General features: G+C 40.1%; 1 long non-coding RNA gene across 1 annotated transcript in view; it reads right to left on the reverse strand.

Annotated features, from left to right (window-relative positions):
• LOC139034460 (uncharacterized) overlaps positions 1-13,245 on the reverse strand; it is a 109,758-nt gene that overhangs the window by 41,101 nt on the left and 55,412 nt on the right. The window contains exon 2 of the long non-coding RNA XR_011486986.1: positions 8,618-8,698. This is a non-coding gene — a long non-coding RNA (uncharacterized lncRNA). The remainder of the gene's footprint in view (positions 1-8,617; positions 8,699-13,245) is intronic.

Below are 13,245 nucleotides of genomic sequence, written 5' to 3' on the forward strand. Positions count from 1 at the left end.
AATCAAGTACAGGGAAGGAATAAATCACTTCTGTTTGGATAATCAGGCAAGATTTTGGTTGAGATTGATCATTAGTTCACAGTTTTTGAATCAAACATTGGCCATAGGTTGAGGGAAATGTAAAGTGAATGTAGGAATTTGATGAAATTAACATCAGACAGCCATCAGAGGAGTCTAAGGAAGAATTGTAGCTTCTGGGGCAAAACCAGAATCCAATACTAAGTTATGAAGATGGGCAGTTGTAAAGAACTGAATGGAATGAATTTTGGAGTCACAATTACAAGCAAAGCCAGATAAAGAGCATGCAGAAGCAAATAAAGCATCAAGATTTGTTGTGGACTTAAAGAGAAGACGTGGGTGCCAGAACTTATTTTTAGCATTAAATCTCCATGCATACTTTCCTTTTTAAAATAGCAAGAGCACACCTTCGCAACCACATTGCTCCTTCAATGTGCCATTGGCCAGGCAGAGCTTGGGAAAAGAGATGTCTCTAGTGAGGAAGGCTTCCAAGGGAGGGCAGTGGCACACACAGCAGTGCAGAAGAGGGAAAGCCCAATGGGAGAATGGTCATTCTCCTCTGTATAACTTTGGGATACACTCAAGAAAGAAAGTCCCCTACTGAAGTCATGACTACTTGGGGCAGAGTGAGATTTTTCAAATCCAATTCACAGTTTGCTTTGCCTTACTTTGTAATTCAGAGTTGTACTCCGAAAAGACTGTTATGTGCCATTCTCTCAGCCTCCCTGCCCATTAGATGCTGTTATCTTTGTCTTGGGCTCATTAAACAAAGTACTGGCAGGGTTTGGGCTCTGGCTTCCCTTGAAAGTGACTTCATCTATTGTAATCATGTTGTGCGACAATGTAACAGTAAGCTCTCTGTCAGAGCCTTGAGTCCTAAAATAGAGCGGCAGGACCTCACTAACTTAGCCTGAGCACGTCACCATTGTATTGTGGTTCTGACAGTGCTGGCAAGGAAACCCAGAGGTGGGGCTCAATCCGTTTGTTCTCATCTCAAAGACCTTATAATATAGTAATAGTAGCTAGAAGCATTCCCAAAGGAAGCAGATGCTCATAGAGAACCTAGACTTTATTTCAAAGACATGGGGCACAAAGACCAGCTGATTAGAAAGGCAAGAGAAAACTCACTTAATGGTTGGAGACTGGATTGCCTCCTGCTTTATTAGAGCACAGGTCCTGGAATCAGATCAACCTGGAATCGAATTTTAAGCCTCCCACCAGACCTCAGGTAAACTAGTTATCCCCTCAAAATCTCAGTTCCCCATCTGTAAAATGGGGAATTTTAGTATCTATCTCAAAGAGTTATTGCTGAAAAGATAAATGATGTAACGTATAGGAAGCACTTAGCTTTTATTTGGCATACAATAAATACTCGACAGATTGTTGCTATTCCTCACCCAGAGACCTGAGCATCCTATATTGCAAAAAGAATCACTACTCTATCCGTCTAATGAGGCTGGAGTTTTGTACCTTTAGTTAAAAGAGTTAACAGTTAGTAAGGATGAATGTCCCAGGAGGAGGTTTCCCAGTGGTTGGAGGGCCCAGCCCAGATCTCTGGGTTCACTCTGTGATGATCTCCACCCTCTTCTTTATCTTTCAGGTTGCCATAGGACTTTTCCACTGGCATGAAGGGCCAAAAATTCTGGCACTTTGAGTTAAAGGTCACCTGGGTGTTGGGTCCCTACCTCTTCAGACCATAAGGAGAACAGACCCGACCATCTATAACAGTGACACCACACCCTCTAAAGAACACTCCTATCCAGGGAAATCATGCACTGCAATAAAAAGAAGAGTACTGCAATGAAAAGGGAAAAAAGGGCCCATAAACTCCCAAAGAAGAGCATACAGTATAGTTTAAATGATTGGAATTGCCTGGGTACTTACTTAAAAAGCAGATTCGTGGACTTCTACTTTAAGCTAGTGAATCAGAGCCTCAGGGGACATGGATTTCTAGAACTTATATTTCAGACAAGCCTCCGCAAGTGATTCTGGCTTAGGTGGCCCTTGTATTCCACATAAAGGATCACTGGTTTGAATAAAGCTCTAATGTTCCGGGGAAATGTGACAAACTCCTAAGTACAAAGAAGCCCAAATGGCTGAAGTCATTTTTAAGGAAAAAAAAAAACAAATAAAAAAGATTTCAGTCTATTTCAGCTAAAGTAACGTAGGTTGGGAAAGGTGGGTTCTTTAGTAAGCCGCAGTTGAAGTTTATTATTTACAACGGTGAGAGACACTTAATTAATCGATTTGGCTGCAATATCTTTTTGGACTCTCCTGCAGCAGCTTCTTAGATATGTCAATCTTATTCATAAGAAGCAATAATAAAAGGCAATTTATTTTTCTAGGCCACTCATGCCTTAAGACATCCAATATTTATCAGCTCTTTACAATGCAAGTAGTAAAAAGCAAATTAAAACAAATAAGAAATAAGAGCTGAGTGGTTAGTCCATCCTTTTGTCCATGATCAAAATTTAAATTAAAGTTAAAATTTTGTCCATGATTAAAATTAAAATTCTAGCAGGACCGAAGATTTCTGTAAGCTTCAGCCTAGGGAATTTGCATCTTCTGGTTCTTTTGCCCTATTTGATCTCCCGCTGTTGCCAGCACAGCATTATTTATTTTTTCCAGGATTGCCATGTGTTTATTACAAGGATTTCCTTTTAATTGCTTGAATACAATTCTCTACTCCAGCCAGAGTACAAGACAGTAAATTACAGTATTCATTATCACCATTTGTGGGTGAAATTTGAACACAAATTTGGATAGGGCAATGGGAGCAATGTTATTTTTCCTTAAAAATGATGACATTTCTGTGATTTTTTTTTTAACTTACTTTCCTGGGGTTGAGGATTTTTTTTTTTTTTACATATAATGATAAAATATTGTGATAGATGGCAGTTCTTTTCTCTTAATTGCACTAAAAGCAAAACACTTACTCCTAAGGGATAGTTGTGCCTTATACAAATACACGTCTTTTTTCTTTTCAATATAGAGTAAGCCACTCTCCATTTAAAGGATCAGCCCGTGTACAATCACAGTCCCTGGTAGTCTGCCAAACACAATAGGGCATTAATTAACATGTGCTGGGGGATTCATCAACATGCACAGTGGTAGCGAGCAACTGGAACCTTTTTTTCCCTCCCCTTTCCTCTCTACGTTGGCAGAATTCATGAAAGATCTACTCTAGTATGTAAATCAGTTCTTGCTAAACGCCGCATAGTGGAGTTCCTTTATTTTTCAAAGCTGTTGTCAGAGCTACTCACATATCCTAGAAAGACACTTAGTCTGTCTGTTTCTCCATGTTTAAAATCCAACTACAGTGGGCAAAAATAACACATTTGTTTACTTGTCATGCAGACTGCACTGGAAATAAATCACCTGATAAATTACTCCCCCAAAAGAACAGAATGAGATTCATTTCCCTTAATGTTGTACTGGGGTGGGGGGGGTGGGCAGGATGAGTCTCCTTTTACCCCAAGGTGAAGGTGCTAACTTCCATGGATGTTGACAGAAGAACACAGGTCATCCTGTGTCTAGCACCTACCACCTGGCACAAGCAGGTGAACAAAAAATGAGTAAATTTGATTTTAATTAGTTCTGTAGTGGGTCTTTGGTCTCAGTCTTACCTTGTTAAGCCCTTGCTAACTGACTTTACTTCCCTTTGTATGTTCTTCGGGCCCAAGGCATGGATTAATCACTCAGACCTCTATTTACATGACTTTGGACAACAGAAAATTGGTCCTCTTGGAGTGAGAATAGAAACAGGGAAATGGAAAAGTGTGCCCATATTTTCTACTTCTGAGAAAATATACATACATGTTTCAACTTAGTTTGAGATTTAGATGGTAAAATTTGTGGCTGTTTTTTTTTTAATGAAATAATACATGCAAAGTGTTTTGCAAAGTACCTAAAGTAAATGCCTAGGAAATGGCAGTAGAAATTATTCTTGGAATTGGTGGTAGAGGTATTGTTAGTATCATTTATTGTCTTTTATAGCCCAGAAATTACTAGTGTTATAAAAAGCACAACGCAATTTTTCTGTTTTAATCATTTTCAATATATATCAACAAAATGCTTAGTTGGGGGCATGTAGAGGAGATGTGGAATTTGAAGAGTGCGCGGGATCCTCTCAACCACCCCATGAACATGTGCCCTTTGTGTGACCTGAACTAGTGAGCAGCAGTGTAGTGATTCCAGTGTCTTAGGAGCTGTGCAGACTTGGTTTCGATCCCATCTACTGCTGTGTGTGACCTTGAGCAAATTCTTTAGCCACACAGAGGTGCACTTGCTTCTTTTGTGAAACGGGATATAGCCGTAAGGATTCAATGAGATGTGCAGCAAACACTCGGCAGCATCCTGGCACACAGAAATGACTCCATAACTGGTAGAGACATACTCTTCATGTACCAAAAACCTCCCCTCTCCCTTGCTGAAAGACATGGGAACAGTGCTTCGCTCCTGTCCAGGGTGAGCCTGCCTCCTTTTCCTCTGGCAAAGAGGAGGGACTCCTGGTCCACCCATTCTCAGACTGAGAAAGCAAGCCGGATGGTGGGCATCTATGTTGCTGCTACTTCCTGATTTCCATCCCCAGTTTACACTGTATCATGAATAGTCAATGAGAGTCAGATAATTAAAACTGCTTGTTAAAATAAAAAAGCAAAACCAATCATTTTAATAAATAGGAAGTTCTGAAATATTAAAATCTAAAACAAGTGAAAAATTATCTCTGTGAATACACATTTTCCCCTTATTGGAGATTTCCAGGAAAATATTTCTGTTCTACTAAAAAAAAAAAAAAAATATTTCGGTTCTATGAGCCTTCTTTCTACCATGGGTTCTAGCATAATTTTTTTTTAATTCTCTTTGAAATGCTGGAATACTGGGGACACTATTCTTACTATACTTCCTTGAAGTGTGAAGAATTAGATATAATGTCCTATAAATTGTTTCTCTTTGAGAACATTTCGGGGGTAATTAGTACAAATGTGCTGGTATGTTTTCTCGGATCCGTTTTGCCCTACGGCCCTATTTATAACATATTTGATTTGTGAGATATTAAATAATATGTCAGATTTACTCATACATAACAATAAATTATGAGGTAATTTTACTATATGAATTTTACAGACTCCAAATATGATTGAACTTGGAGTTTATGTGAAAAAGAGGTCATAAGCATGGGACTGTCTATATTCCGAAACCCCTGCTGCCATGGGGAAGTCAGTTAATTCCCCGAGGAAAGAACTTTCAGAGAAGACAGTTATTCACATGAAAAAACAGAGTATCTATTGTTTTTCACATTTGTTACTTCATCTTAAAGAAATAGGTAACTGCTCAATTCCTTTCTGGGTTAGAGCAGACATACATAGGGCACATGCGTGCATGAGTCTCTTCAGCGGTGTCCAACTCTGTGTGACCCCGCAGACTATAGCCCTCCAGGCCCCTCTGTCCTTGGGATTCTCCAGGCAAGAATACTGAAGTGAGTTGCCATGCCCTCCTCCAGGGGATTTTCCCAACCCAGGGATCAAACCTGGATCTCCTGCATTGCAGGTGGATTCTTCATTCACTGAGCTACCCAGGAGGCCTGTACATAGGGCATTCTTCATGTTAACTATGAAAATTTGGGCATGTGTGTTTTTAATTGAGATCATCTAAGAAGTCTGTCTGCATGGCTCTTCTGTAATTGCAATTTCAGTGTTAACTGAAGACACATTTGGAAGAACCACAGAACCTGTTCTTTTCTAAATTGCGGAGAGCCTCAGAAAAGCACCCCATGGGTGTATAACTGAGTCTCAGGAGATTTGGGCTCACTGAGTTAGGCATGGGGTGGAAGAGTGCAGGGCAGCAGAACTTGGATTTTTCCTCTCACTGTGGCTGTCCTATTATTTTTTAATTTTTATTTTACTTATTTATTGACCATATCTCAAGGCATATGGGAGCTGAGTTCCCTGACCAGGGATTGAACCTAAACCCCCTGCACTGGAAGTACAGGGTCTTAACCACTGGACTGCCAGAGAAGTCTTTGCAGCTGTCCTTTTATGAAGAGATGGTTACGGTCACTTAAAGTAACCATAACCATAATTCTTGGTCTCATGATGTTTGCTGAGGACATTTATTTACTATAAATGTTTGGAGCTTTCCATGTACTATATACCCGCTCAGATCACCTTGCGAACAACAACTCACTTAATCTTCATAACAACCCTATGATTCACGGACCTTTGTCACCATCCCCAGTTTACAGGTGAGTGAACTGAGGCACTGAACAAGTAAGAAGCGGGCTTCCCAGCTAGGAAGCAGCTGAACCGGGACTGCAGTCCGAGAGAGACTGGCTCCAGTGTCCGTGCTTTTCGTCACCAGGCCATCCTGCTTCTCCACCAAGCCTCTTTAGTCTTTTTTATTCCAAAGAAAAATGGAATCGAAAGGAGGGAGAAGATGACTGGCAGAGGAAGGGACTCCACAGCAGCCTGTCACCCATTCAAGGCCACCAGCATGCATATCTGGGGTCCTTTCAGGCCCAAAGGTGAGACTGAGACTGATTACAGCAAACTCATTAATTCAACAAGAGACAAACCAGAATCCAACAACCTTAATTAATTGACTTGTGGTTACATTCTTCCCGATTATTCAGTATTTTGTAAAGAATGCGTAATGGCTAATCAGTTAAGGACTACCAGTGACTTCGAATTACATATTATTTTGAATAAATCAGCATTGGTTTAACAAACCTTTATTAGTTATTAACGGCTATATCTTTGTTGATATAAAAAAATCATTGATACCAGTTGACTGTAAAATGTCTGTAATTTGAAGCAATTGCCAAGTTCCCCCATGGATTTTTTTTTAAGGTCCTGGAAGAACAAACAATTAAGCAGTCAGGTCTTTATGTTACCATCTTAACTCTTCACTGGACTACCCAGAGTCAGTGTGAGAATTAGAAATGAGAGGGGGGTGGGGGAAAGAGGAAAATTTAAGGAGAAACGTTTCCCAACATTTTTTGAAAACTCTTGTTCTGAAAATATTTTCCACAGCTAACATACAATACAATGGCATAAACCCATTAATCTTCCATGCATATGTAGCTCTGTGTGTGTGTGTGTGTGTGTCTGTGTGTGTGTGTCTGTGTGGTATGGGTGTATAAAAGATAATCTTGCCAACTACCAGTAACAAAACACACAGAGAAATGCCATATTCAAAACTAAGATCTCATGATCTAAAACAATTTAACTTTCTTAGATGTTTAACTTTTGTGTTCCAAGCAAAGTCCACTAAATTAAGGTTAGGACCACAAACCACAGGCAAACTGAAGTCTCACACATCTTTACCACAGGCTTTGCCACCAGGTAAGGACCTCTTTCTGCCCTTCCCCCTCCTCCCCCACCTCACTCATGCAAGCACACACACAGCCACACACAATCACATCCTGATGCTGCATTTAAAGACCACCACAGTCCGTTGGAGAATGAAGAACGGACGTCAGTTAACTGAGTATTTCTGTCTACTCTGACATCTAACAGTTTGTCCCATTATCCTTCCTGCCACCAGAAGGGCCAAAACCATCAGCAATTAAACTGACTCACTTAAAAAAACAACAAATCAAATTGCCTACTGTTCCCCACTAAAGTCACCTGCTTTGCAATGGCTGAAGGCGGCCTCTGACCCGTTCAGAGGCTTCTTTTTGTTTGCACCCTCCTTTCCAGGGTCCCCTCACTGCCTTTCCTGCAGTTCCTCCTGCAAACCATTGCTTTTGGAGTGGGGCTTCTCAGCCTCCTCTCTATGGAATCCAAGTTCACATTTCTTATTAACCCATTGCCTCTCTGACACATTTTGGTAGAAGACCTCTTTCTAATTCCTATTAAGTATAAATTACTGGATCGCTCACAAGGGACACAAACTAATTTGCAAAATTCTACAGTCCTCAGTGGCCTTTCCTGTCAATAGGGTCGACGAGCCCTTGCGCTCAGTGAGTGAAGGAGGAGGACAGGGGTGTCCCAGTATGGGGGGCAGGAGGTGCTGTCCTTCCCCTTCATGTATTTAATATTTACCTTACTGATACTGAAATGGGCATCGTTGTGAGACTTCTAAGAAGCCAAGTGCAGCACCTCCCAGGCAGAGGAAGCTCAATACTGATGTCAACCACAAAGCACCATACTTTCAGATGTACTTTCAGATGTGCAGTGATGCTGTGCCAGAAAACTAAGTTTGAGAGCTAGATTCAGATCAGAGGCAGGTGACAAATGTTGGCACAGGTGGTTTATTTCTTTAAAGGAACTTACCTTGACATATGTGGGTTGGGAGAAGGAATGGGAGAAACACTTTCTGGGTTCTGTTTTTGTTTTTTACCAATAAATATTTTTGAAGGTGTCTGTGGAAATTATCTCTGACACTTTTTTCAGTGAGTCATTTGGTGGTCCCAAGTTTTGATTTGAGAAGTTTTACAGAACTTAAGTATAAATCTCTGGTGACAGATGCGTCATTGTCATTCTTTGATTAAATGAACAATAGTAAAGAAAGTAGGAGAGACTCTTTGGAGCCTTGTCTCCCATTGACATTCAAGGGCTTTTCATGAGTAAGATCCATCAAGGTTAATGAAACTTACCCTTGCAATTCCTGAGGCTCTGGTGGGAGAATAGATCATTTAATTTCTCTTCTGATGGCATCCCCACATGGAGTACCTGATCTGTTGGAGAAGTGAAGGACACAAGTTGGATGAACTGGAAGCTGACATACACAGCAGGTCATGTAAAACTGAAATTAACTTTTCTATTTGTCACCTGCCTAATTAACATTATGTGACCAAACTACAAGAATGGAATATTATTTAAATCTTTTTACCCCACTGGAACATTTACTCTGTCCTCACAAGGCAGAGTGAACTGAGGCAGAGGTAAAACCTGAAGATACTCACTGGGCCCAAAATAAGTAACAAAATAACATTTCTTTTTGGAAATAGCAAGCTTTTAAAGTTTCAAATGCAAAGGCCCAACCATGTGTTCCTGACTTTGTTTTATTTAAAGTCATAGTTCACCATGTCTGATAGTCATCCCTAAACATTTGTGCTTAGTTATCATGAACGAAGACTGTCCTCTCAGTGCACAAACACTGGATTGGAGGGATCATTAATTTGATCTCAAAAAGTGACTACAATAATCAGTCAGTGATTCTACTTGACTAAACAGAAAACATGACTCACAGACTACCTCTGCACCATATGCACAAAAATGCATCATGACCTTTGCACCAACTTCATCAGAACCCCAAACTGGTTGATAGCATTAGAAACTACTTTTGCCAAAATCTGAAGCTTATCAGTCAAGTTCAGAGGAGTGAGTTTATCTCACTATGGCCAGTGAAGGCCCACCTGGCCTGCCACCCCACCACCTTCCAATTATCTACCCCTCCATGCCTCTCTGCCCCGCTGCGGTCACCCTGGCCCTCCTGTCCATCCACACACCAAACTCCCTTGTGATGCAAGGCCCCTGCCCTTACTGTTTCCTCTGCCCACAAAACTCCCCTTGCATCTTCATGGTTTATCCCATCAGTGACTTCAAGTTTTTGCTTAAAGATGTCTCCCCCATCATCATTTGTAAAAGAGCACCCTATCACCCTCTGTCTGCCTTCCACTGCTTTATTTTTCTTCCCATCACTTATCACCATCTGACATATTATGCATATATAGAGATATACAGATATACTTCCCTGGTGGCTCTGTGGTAAAGACTCCACCTGCCATGCAGGAGACACAGAAAACTCAGGTTTGATCCGTGGGTTGGGAAGATCCCCTGAAGGAAGAAATGGCAACCCACTCCAGTATTCTTGCCTGGAAAATCCCATGGACAAGGACCTGGCGGGCTACAGTGCATGAGGTCACAAAGAGTCAGAAACGATTTGAGCGACACACACACACTCTCTACCACCAAAAGGGGAGATCTATCAGGGTTCATTTTGGTTCCTATTTCCTCAGCCCTCAGAATACTGGCCCACAGGAAACCCTCAAAAAGTATTAGCTGGAGGAATGAAGGAATGAAGGCTTTCTCCTTTGACCCATAACATCAACCATATCATTCTCCAAAAACTCTACTTTAGGGAAGCAGTATAGTTAAGGGCAGGAACTTGACTTTGTAGATTGAGACCTGAACTTAAATCACAACTTTATAATTTATAAATTATGAGAACTGGAGCAAGATAAACAATAACCCTGAGTTTAGCTTTCTTCATCTGTAACATTGTTATAGTAATATCTATCTTATTGAGACATTAAAAAAAATGCAAATCAGGGTCGACTACACAGTCACTTTTAATATATGGGTACTTAAAAATATTGAAATTTCATAATCTAGTAGGCATGAATTCTACCTAGAGGTATTGGCATCCTCATCAGATGTTTATCTAGAGATCTAGGTAGAAACAGGAATTCCTATTAAGCTATATTTCTTTGAGGCTTTCCTGATGGCTCAGTAGTAGAGGATCTGTCTGCAATGCAGGAGAGGCAGAAGATACGGGGTTGATCTCTGGGTCTGGAAGATTCCCTGGAGGAGGAAATGGCAACCCACTCCAGTATTCTTGCCTAGAGAATTCCATGGACAGAGGAGCCTGGTGGGCTACAGTCCATAGCATTGCAAAGAGTCAGACATGACTGAGCAACTGAGCAAGCACATGAACATATTTCTCTGAAGGCAAAATAAGTTTAGAGCTAAACATGGATGTTCAAATTTAAGGATGTCACACTGAGACCAGTGTATTTCGTGAAACTGGAAAATATGAGCCATCTAGCCTTCTTGCTAGTTGCAGTGTCTGTCAAATATTACCCACAATAATCACAATTCCTTTTCTTTTCTGTTTCCCTCTCTTCTTTGTAACTTTTAATTGTAGCAATTTCAAGTAAAAGGAGAAATAATATTTGTACATTAAGTTCAACATCACAAGCCAGAAAAAAAATATCTAAATTAATGCCATTATTCTCAGGTTTTCAGCAAATGTTTTTCTACTTTTGAAATTGCAAAAGACTAATGCCTTATTTTAAAGCTTATATATATAAAATATTTCTACTCCTAATTATAAAAGAAAGAACAGCAATTCCTTTTAATCCAAGTGGCTTATGAGCATTGCTTTCCCACTGCTCCACTGTATCTGCCTGCTTCAAATACTGAGTCTGAATCGGGGGCCACAAATTTAATTATTTCAGTATCAAATTGTTTCAACAGTCAGAGAGACTAAATATTTAGCAATTTATTGGATAAAAAGCCACATGACACTAAAATGAACAGAATGTGTTTGATCCATCATCCACCTATGTATACCAGAAACAACTGATCTGTTAGGCCATCAGAATAACATTTAGCCCACCTTCCAGTTCTAATAATCTCATTCATAATAACCTGTCTTGCCTGAAAACCATTTATTGTCATTGTTTAGTCACTAAGTTGTGTCTTACTCTTTGCCACCCCATGAACTGTAGCATGCCAGGCTTCCCTGTCCTTCAGTATCTCCCGGAGTTTGCTCAAATTAATGTCCACTGAGTCAGTGAGGCTATCTAACCATCTCATCTCTGCCACCCTCTTCTCCTCCTGCCTTCAATCTTTCCCAGCATCAGGTTTTCTTCCAATGAGTCGGTTCTTCACATCAGATGGCCAAAGTATTGAGGCTTCAGCTTCAGCATCAGTCCTTCCAACGAATATTCAGGCTGATCTCCTTTAGAATTGACTGGTTTGATCTCCTTACAGTCCAAGGGACTCTCAAGAGTCTTCTCCAGTAGCACAATTCAAAAGTGTCAATTCTTCAGTGCTCAGCATTTTTTATAGTTCATCTCTCGGATCCATATATGACTACTGGAAAAAATCATAACTTTGACTAACTAGATGGACCTTTATCAGCAAAGTGATGTCTCTGCTCTTTAATACTTGTCTAGGTTTGTCGGAGCTTAAGGAGCAAGCGTCTTTTAATTTCATGGCTGCAGTCACTGTCCCCATTAATTCTGGAGCCCAAGAAAATAAAATCTGTCACTGGTTCTACTTTTTCCCCTCTATAGTTGAAATTCTTGCTGCCATTTCATCTCTGCCATTTCAATAGTCTCATCTTTTTAAAAAATAAGACTATTTTTCATAGCTTAAGAGTAATATAAAATTTAGAAAGAGATCATTTATATCTGTATTTACTAATGAGAGCTTGAATCTGTAAAATGTAGGTACCTTACCCATTAACTATAGAAGTCTTAGGAAGAGAACTGGGTGGCAGTGGGTGGAGCTTACTGAGCATCGCATTTGAATAATATGATGATGTTGTATGTGATCTAATCAATGTGTTTTGCTCCTTGTAACTTTATCAAAAGTCAATGTTTAGAAATAAAATTGTCCAAAATTTAGAAATAAACCTGTCAGTTTATTTCTTAAAAGCCTGAGATAAATTTTTTCATCCAGTTTTGTTCCAGAATGTGAACAAGATGTCCCTGTTCTGCTTTTAAAAAATTTTTAAATTGTTTCTGATTCCATATAACTCAGAAGTAATTCTGAGTGTTTTTATAAAATGACAATATGCAATATCCCCTAGACATAGAGTCACAAAATCACTATTGTTACTATGGAATTTCTTAATGACTTCGTTTGGTTCCCAAATGGACATGAATGCTTGTGTGTGACACAGATTCTGACTTCTCTATCCCTCTGATTTAGTTCCAACAGGAGGCGGGGGCGGGGGTGGGGATGGGGTGGGGTAGGGAAGAGAATTGAAGTTCAAGAAAAATCTTCAGCAGTATAGGCAAAAACATAAATTATACATGAGAAGAAAGAAACAATATTTTATGGGCTTTACAAATCCAATTCTGATAGACATGCTTTTGCTCCCTATTGCCCACAGTACCACAACCCAACTCCAAACCCTTTAGTTGAGTCATTGTGTGTCAACAGAGACGCTCACTCTTGACTTCTATCATTCTACCTCAAGGAGCTTGTTTATATCCAGTCCAGGTACTCCTTATCATACAAGAGGTCCTGCATTTGCCCACTGTCATGCTTTTCCTCTTGCCATTGTCCCATCTGGGATGTATCAATTGTATCAGATCATGTCTGTCCCTCTCCTACGGCTACCCCAACCGAATGCATCTTTCAAGGATGTGTTTAAGTGGTTTCTCCTCTGGGAAATATTCCGTAACTCAGCCAGAAGAAATCTCCCTGATTTGTGACTTTCTGTCTTTATTCATCATGGTCTACCTTTTATTATGGTTGTGCACTT

This window comes from Odocoileus virginianus, chromosome 3 (assembly GCF_023699985.2).
Source record: "Odocoileus virginianus isolate 20LAN1187 ecotype Illinois chromosome 3, Ovbor_1.2, whole genome shotgun sequence".
Taxonomy (NCBI): domain Eukaryota; kingdom Metazoa; phylum Chordata; class Mammalia; order Artiodactyla; family Cervidae; genus Odocoileus; species Odocoileus virginianus.